Consider the following 8,118-nt stretch of genomic DNA (forward strand, 5'->3'; position numbering starts at 1 on the left):
AAGTCTGCCAACCTCGTTGGTGTCATGTCTGTCGTGGTGAATGTCGTCAACTCCATCCTCTCCCGCAGCCTTAACCATCGTCAGTTCCAGGCACTGATGGACGAGGTGAACGTGCACTACAACGACCTGCTCTACTTCTGTGAGGTACGCTGGCTGAGTCGTGGGGCCATGCTGTCTCGGGTGTGCGACCTACAGCAGGAGATTGCCACCTTTCTACGTCAGAAGAACCTTCCCCACGCTGATCAATTCTCTGATCCGTGGTGGCTAGCTCGCCTGGCCCTGCTCACGGACATCACGGCGCACCTGAACACCCTCAACATAAAGCTGCAAGGCAAAGACATTCTCGTGACAGACATGTACGCGCACATCACTGCCTTCGAGGTTAAACTGCGCTTGTGGGAGGCTCAATTGGCTTCTGGTCAGTTTGTGCATTTTCCTCGCCTTGCTGCATGTGCCCCTGACGATGTGGACCTGGGCACTTGCGTTAGTGTCGTCAGCTCTCTACGTGAGGAATTTGCTTCCCGTTTTGCAGGAGTCAGGGTGCTGGCTGCGGACTTCAAGCTTTTCACTGCTCCCTTTGACTTCCCCGTGGAAGACGCCCCTGCCTCCTTACAGATGGAGTTGGTGGAGCTGCAGTGCAACGATGAAATGAAGGCGAAGTTCCGCACCTCTTCTCCATTGTCCTTCTTCCGCGACACCGTTCTCCCTTCTAACAATTTTCAAAAATACATTGCCCATGTCCAACGCATTGTGGCCATGTTCGGCAGCACCTACTGCTGTGAACAGCTCTTCTCGAAAATGAAGTACACGAAGTCTCACCTTCGCTCCCAACTCTCGGACCGCCACCTCAATGACATTCTTCTGTTGTCTACCTCAACCATCGAGCCAGACATGGAAATACTTCTTCATGGCAAACAGCACCAGCAGTCTCATTGATTTGTAGAGTGTTCAATGCAATTTTTGTACAATCTATTCATGTAAACAAAATATAGTAATTCTGAGATTTCGTTTTTCACTCCGGCCCGCGATCTCCTTCCAAAAGTCTCATCTGGCCCTCACTCTGAAAAGGTTGCCCGCCCCTGCTCTAGAGGGTTAAAGAAATCATAAATTCCTGCCACTTTAATTGGAACGGCAGGCTTGATGAGCCAGTTCGTGAAAGGCTTACATAAAAAACAGGACCAAAAGTCTAACAGCAGCGTAGCCGGGCTTGTAAAATATTATAAACCACAAACACATATTATTAGCTTTTTAAACAGTCGCTAATGCTGCTTATAACACAAAGAAATTTGGAGGAATCTCGACATCCATAAGGTAAGTTTTACTTACAGAACGAAGGGAAGATCTACTGTAATCTATATACCCCAAAGAGGAATGACTCTTTCTGCAGCTCCGGTAGTGAGCCAGTGCAGGCCTACCAGTAAATTAAAATGTCGGTCAGTGGAGCAGCCGTGATAATGACATCATAGACATAATGACGTAACGGACACAAAACTGCCGCAACTTTAATATGTAGAAGATGATATATTTTAACTTCCAGTACGTTTGCAGTCACGATGAAAGGATTAGTGTTACGATTAGATTTACTATAATAATAATAATAACGTTGCGTTATCATTATTTCGAAAATGATATTACCATAAAAAACCGAGGCTAATTCCTTTGTTGACCCACCACACGGTAACCCAGGTTGCCCCATGATTTTTAATCATTTTACATAATTAATTAATCTATTTTAGGGGGAGTGTAACCCGGGTTCGTGTGATAGGAAAATCCTTTGTGTCACAAATATATTTCAAAATAATGTATGATGTGATATTTCAAAAATATATTTCAAAAATATATGATGTGATATTTCAAAAATATATTTCAAAAATATATGATGTGCTATTTAAAGTATATATTTCAAAAATATATGATGTGATATTTAAAATATATATTTCAAAAATATGTAATATTTAAAATATATATTTCAAAAATATATGATATGATATTTCAAAAATATATGCTACGATATTTCAAAAATATATTTCAAAAATATATGATGTGATTTCAAAAATATATGATATGATATTTCAAATATACATTTCAAAAATATATGAAGTGATATTTCAAAAATATATTTCAAAAATATATATGATATTTCAAATATATATTTCAAAAATATATGATATGATATTTCAAATATATATTTCAAAAATATATGATATGATATTTCAAATATATATTTCAAAAATATATGATATGATATTTCAAATATATATTTCAAAAATATATGATATGATATTTCAAATATATATTTCAAAAATATATGATGTGATATTTCAAATATATATTTCAAAAATATATGATGTGATATTTCAAATATATATTTCAAAAATATATGATATGATATTTCAAATATATATTTCAAAAATATATGATATGATATTTCAAATATATATTTCAAAAATATATGATATGATATTTCAAATATATATTTCAAAAATATATGATATGATATTTCAAATATATATTTCAAAAATATGATATGATATTTCAAATATATATTTCAAAAATATATGATATAATATTTCAAATATATACTGTATTTCAAAAATATATGATATGATATTTCAAATATATATTTCAAAAATATATGATATTTCAAATATATATTTCAAAAATATATGATATGATATTTCAAATATATATTTCAAAAATATATATGATATTTCAAATATATATTTCAAAAATATATGATATATTTCAAATATATATTTCAAAAATATGATATGATATTTCAAATATATATTTCAAAAATATATGATGTGATATTTCAAATATATATTTCAAAAAAATATGATATGATATTTCAAATAAATATTTCAAAAAAATATGATGTGATATTTCAAAAATATATTTCAAAAATATGATATGATATTTCAAATATATATTTCAAAAATATATGATAAGGTATTTCAAAAATATATTTCAAAAATATATGATATGATATTTCAAAAATATATTTCAAAAATATATGATATGATATTTCAAATATATATTTCAAAAATATATGATATATTTCCAAAAATTGTTTATGAGTTATGACTAAACTTGGTGGATGAGTTGGTTAAGTGACGAGAACAAGCTGATTAGATTTTGGTTCAGGTCCAGATCAAGATCAAGATAATTGGGATGCAAAACAAACTGTTCAGCCTGGCGGAGGTACGTATGTCCCCTACCGAGTGCCATTGTAGTTCCTTTCTTTTTTCCCTCCCGTGGGGAGCCCAGGGTTGGGGGGCGCCGGGGGGTTGGGGGAGCGGTGGCTTGGGGGAGTCGGGGAGGGAGGGGTTTTGCATATTTGGAAATCTTGAAAAATTAGGATGAAAAGTAGAGTAAAAATTAAATTATGAAATGTACGTCTCAATAATATTATGAGTAGGCCAATACATAACACGAACAGGGGTAGGCCTATGCGTCTGAATATTTCATTGGTTGTGGTATCGTTTGAATCCGAGTACTGCAGACATGTTTGCAAATATAACGAGGAACTTCTCAAGGTTTGCTGCACCTCCCGAGCAGCTTTCTGCACCCACCGAGCGGATTGTTGCACATGCCGACCTGTTGATGCACTTGCTGGGCAGTTTGCTGCACGCGCAGAGCTGTTGATGCACCTGTTGGGCGGTTTGCTGCACATGCCGAGCGGCTTCCAAAGCGGATGATGCAGAACATCTGGCTTGGGAAGCGAATGCAAGCTGATTGCTAACGGAACACCCCTGGTTTCGCTTTCCCATCTGGATTTGTAACTGACAATGCACAGAATCCAAGTTCAAATCCGATGATCAGTGGAATGAGTACTGTACGTGTACAACATACATCTATTTCTCCACCAATGTCTTGTAAACCACATTAAACTCATGTAGGTGTTTGTCCGACACATGAGTCGACATCTTGGAATTCATAGAATTGGAGAATTTTGTACACTGCTCCTTTCCAATGCCATCTACAGGCGCTGCATTGCGTCATTGCCCGGCACTGAAGGGGGCTCGGCAATGACGCACGCTGAAAGGGAGTACTCAGTTTTCACTCTTGTTGTTTTCTTGTTACACTCGCCAGAGGAGAGGGTATTGCATTTGAGTCCGTTTGTTTGTCTGTTTGTTAATTGCCGGAAAAGATTCCGGCAAGTATGTTGGTTGGTTGGTTTGTCTGTTTGTCGGTTTGTTATCTTGCCAAAACGAAGTTTTTGCAAGATGTATTAGTCAGCTTGTATGTTTGTTTTTTTGTTTGTTTTTTTGTTTGTTTTTTTGTTTTTTTGTTTGTGGTTAATCATTTTTTTTCACGTTTAGATCACTCTGTAGACCACAGTTATTATTGGAAACTCCTGTAACTTCGCATATCAGAGTCCTATAGAGATACCCTTCAGCACACAAAATTTTGAAGGTCAAGGTCAAAGGTCAAGGTCACTTTGTGGTCAATCATGGAGGTCGACGAAACCCTTATTTTTTGAGTAACTTTGATCGGATCGTCTCCAAACTTCATGGGAATCTAGTATATGGTCCGGCGCTCAGCTGATTAGTTTTTGGTGGCGATCGGCCTTGACCTTCATGGTTAGCGCTGGAGGTCGAAAATTATTGACCCCAAGGTCAAATGTTGAAACCCTTATTTTTTGAGTAACTTTGATCGGATCGTCTCCAAACTTCATGGGAATCTAGTATATGGTCCGGCGCTCAGCTGATTAGTTTTTGGTGGCGATCGGCCTTGACCTTCATGGTTAGTGCTGGAGGTCGAAAATTATTGACCCCAAGGTCAAATGTTGAAATCGTAGGTACCATATCTTCGCATATCTTCGCATGTAACTTCGCATATCAGAGTCCTATAGAGATACCCTTCAGCACACAAAATTTTGAAGGTCAAGGTCAAAGGTCAAGGTCACTTTGTGGTCAATCATGGAGGTCGACGAAACCCTTATTTTTTGAGTAACTTTGATCGGATCGTCTCCAAACTTCATGGGAATCTAGTATATGGTCCGGCGCTCAGCTGATTAGTTTTTGGTGGCGATCGGCCTTGACCTTCATGGTTAGCGCTGGAGGTCGAAAATTATTGACCCCAAGGTCAAATGTTGAAATCCTTATTTTTTGAGTAACTTTGATCGGATTGTCTCCAAACTTCATGGGAATCTAGTATATGGTCCGGCGCTCAGCTGATTAGTTTTTGGTGGCGATCGGCCTTGACCTTCATGGTTATCGCTGGAGGTCGAAAATTATTGACCCCAAGGTCAAATTTTGAAATCGTAGGTACCATATCGAGTAATACCTCATATGAATGCCCTTGATGAGTGCTTCCCAGATCTGTAAACAGTTTGACGCTATGACGTCATTTGATGACGTCATGACGAAAAAACGGAATTTTCATGAAAAAATTATTTCCTCAGTTCTCATCAAAATCTTTCAATATTTCATGTGCGTTGGTCATGAAGACATACTATTCACCATACGAAATTATTAAGGTCAAGGTCAAAGGTCAAGGTCACTTTGCGGTCAATCATGGAGGTCAACGAAACCCTTATTTTTTGAGTAACTTTGATCTTATGATCTCCAAACTTGGTGGGTATATAGGGTGTGGTATGGCGCTCAGTTGATTAGTTTTTGGTGTCGATCGGCCTTGACCTTCAACGTCATTTTGAAGGTCATTCAATTTTGACCAAAAGGTAAAATTTTCAAGTTTCAGTTACCATATCGAGTAGTACCTCAAATTGAAGCCCTTGTTGAGTGCTTTCCAAACATTGGCAAGATACGGTTCACCCTGTGGGTGAGTTTTATCTGTCTGTCTGTCTGTTTGTGTGCAGTACTATGTCCACACCGTTGCACATAGAATCGCCAAGCTTTACACACATATTTGTCTTGACCTGGAATAGACTGTGCCCAATTTTTAACTCTCTCAGCCCAAGGCCTCCATTATGACGTCATAATTCGACAATTCGACAAGTACAAAACTTCATCCAATCAAGATGCAATTTCTTGAGTGCCATGTCGGCATAAACTGGTGGAGAAAAAATAAATAAATGATGACGTCATCGGTCACGTGGTTCGGCCGCCATCTTGGAAAAACCGAAAAAAATTGCACCTCTATATCTCCGAAAGTGCTGAATAGAAAAAATTAAGACATGGCTCATTGTGAAGAACTCTCCATGGGGAATAAAATATGTTAATGATGATGTCATAGGTGCCTCCATTATGACGTCATAATTTGACAAGTACAAAACTACATCCGATCAATATGAAATTTCTTGGGCATAATCTAGGAATAAATTAGTTTAGAAAACAAATAATGACGTCATCGATCACGTGGTTCGGCCGCCATATTTTTAATTCTGGCAAGTCCTCGGACTCTGACTGATTTTTCATTTGTCTGTTTGTCTGTTTGTTCGCAATACTACGTCTACACCGTTGCACGTAGAATCGCCAAACTTTACACACATATTTGTATTGTCCTGGAATAGATTGTGCCCAATTGATGACGTCATTGGTCAAGTGGTTTGGCCGCCATCTTGATAAAACCAAAAAACTTTGCAACTCTATATCTCCGAAAGTGCTGAATAGAAAAAATTGAGACATGGTGCATTGTAAATAACTCTCCATGGGGAATAAAATATGTTAATGATGATGTCGTCGGTCACGTGGTTCGGCCGCCATCTTGGGAAAACGGAAAAAATTTGCACCTCTATATCTCCGAAAGTGCTGAATAGAAAGAATTGAGACATGGCTCATTGTAAAGAACTCTCCATGGGGAATAAAATATGTTAATGACGATGTCATAGGTGCCTCCATTATGATGTCATAATTCGACAAATACAAATCTTCATCCGATCAAGATGAAATTTCTTGAGCATCATCAAGGAATAAATTAGTTTAGAAAACAAATAATGATGATGTCATCATTCATGTGGTTCTGCCGCCATATTTGTCCTAAATGGCCGATGAAAAAGTAAATTCCGGCAAGTCCTCGGTCTCTGACCGATTTTTCATCTGTTTGTCTGTCTGTTTGTTCGCAGTACTTCGTCTACACCATTGCACATAGAATCGCCAAACTTTACACACATATTTGTCTTGGCCTGGAATAGACTGTGCCCAATTTTTTACTCTCTCGGCCCAAGGCCTCCAATATGATGTCATAATTTGATAATTCGACAAGTACAAAACTTCATCCAATCAAGATGCAATTTATTGAGTGCCACGTCGGCATAACCTGGTGGAGAAAAGAAAAAAATGACGTCATTGGTCACGTGGTTCGGCCGCCATCTTGGAAAACCCGATAAACTTTGCACGTCTATATCTCCGAAAGTGCTGAATAGAAAAAATTGAGACATGGCTCATTGTAAAGAACTCTCCATGGGGAATAAAATATGTTATTGATGATGTCATAGTTGCCTCCATTATGACGTCCTAATTCGACAAGTACAAAACTTCATCCAATCAAGATGCAATTCCTTGAGCGCCATGTCGGCGTAAACTGGTAGCGAAAAAAAAATAATGATGACGTCATCGGTCACGTGGTTTGGCCGCCATCTTGGAAAAACCAAAAAACTTTGCACCTCTATATCTCTGAAAGTGCTGAATATAAAAAATTGAGACATGGCTCATTGTAAAGAACTCTCCATGGGGAATAAAATATGTTATTGATGTTGTCATAGTTGCCTCCATTATGACGTCATAATTCGACAAGTACAAAACTTCATCCAATCAAGATGAAATTTCTTGAGCATAATCTAGGAATAACTTAGTTTAGAAAACAAATAATGATGACGTCATCGGTCACGTGGTTCGGCCACCATCTTGGAAAAATCAAAAAAAATTGTACCTCTATATCTCCGAAAGTGCTGAATAGAAAAAATTGAGACATGGCTCATTGTAAAGAACTCTCCAGGGGGAATAAAATATGTTAATGATTATGCCATAGGTGCCTCCATTATTACGTCATAATTCAACAAATACAAAACTTCATCCGATGAAGATGAAATTTCTTGAGCATCGTCAAGAAATAAATTAGTTTAGAAAACAAATAATGATGACATCATCGGTCACGTGTTTCGGCCGCCATATTTGTCCAAAATGGCTGATATAAAAGTGCATTCCAGCATGT

The sequence above is a fragment of the Myxine glutinosa genome, chromosome 1, assembly GCF_964187855.1.
Source record: "Myxine glutinosa chromosome 1, kmMyxGlut1.1, whole genome shotgun sequence".
Classification (NCBI taxonomy): domain Eukaryota; kingdom Metazoa; phylum Chordata; class Myxini; order Myxiniformes; family Myxinidae; genus Myxine; species Myxine glutinosa.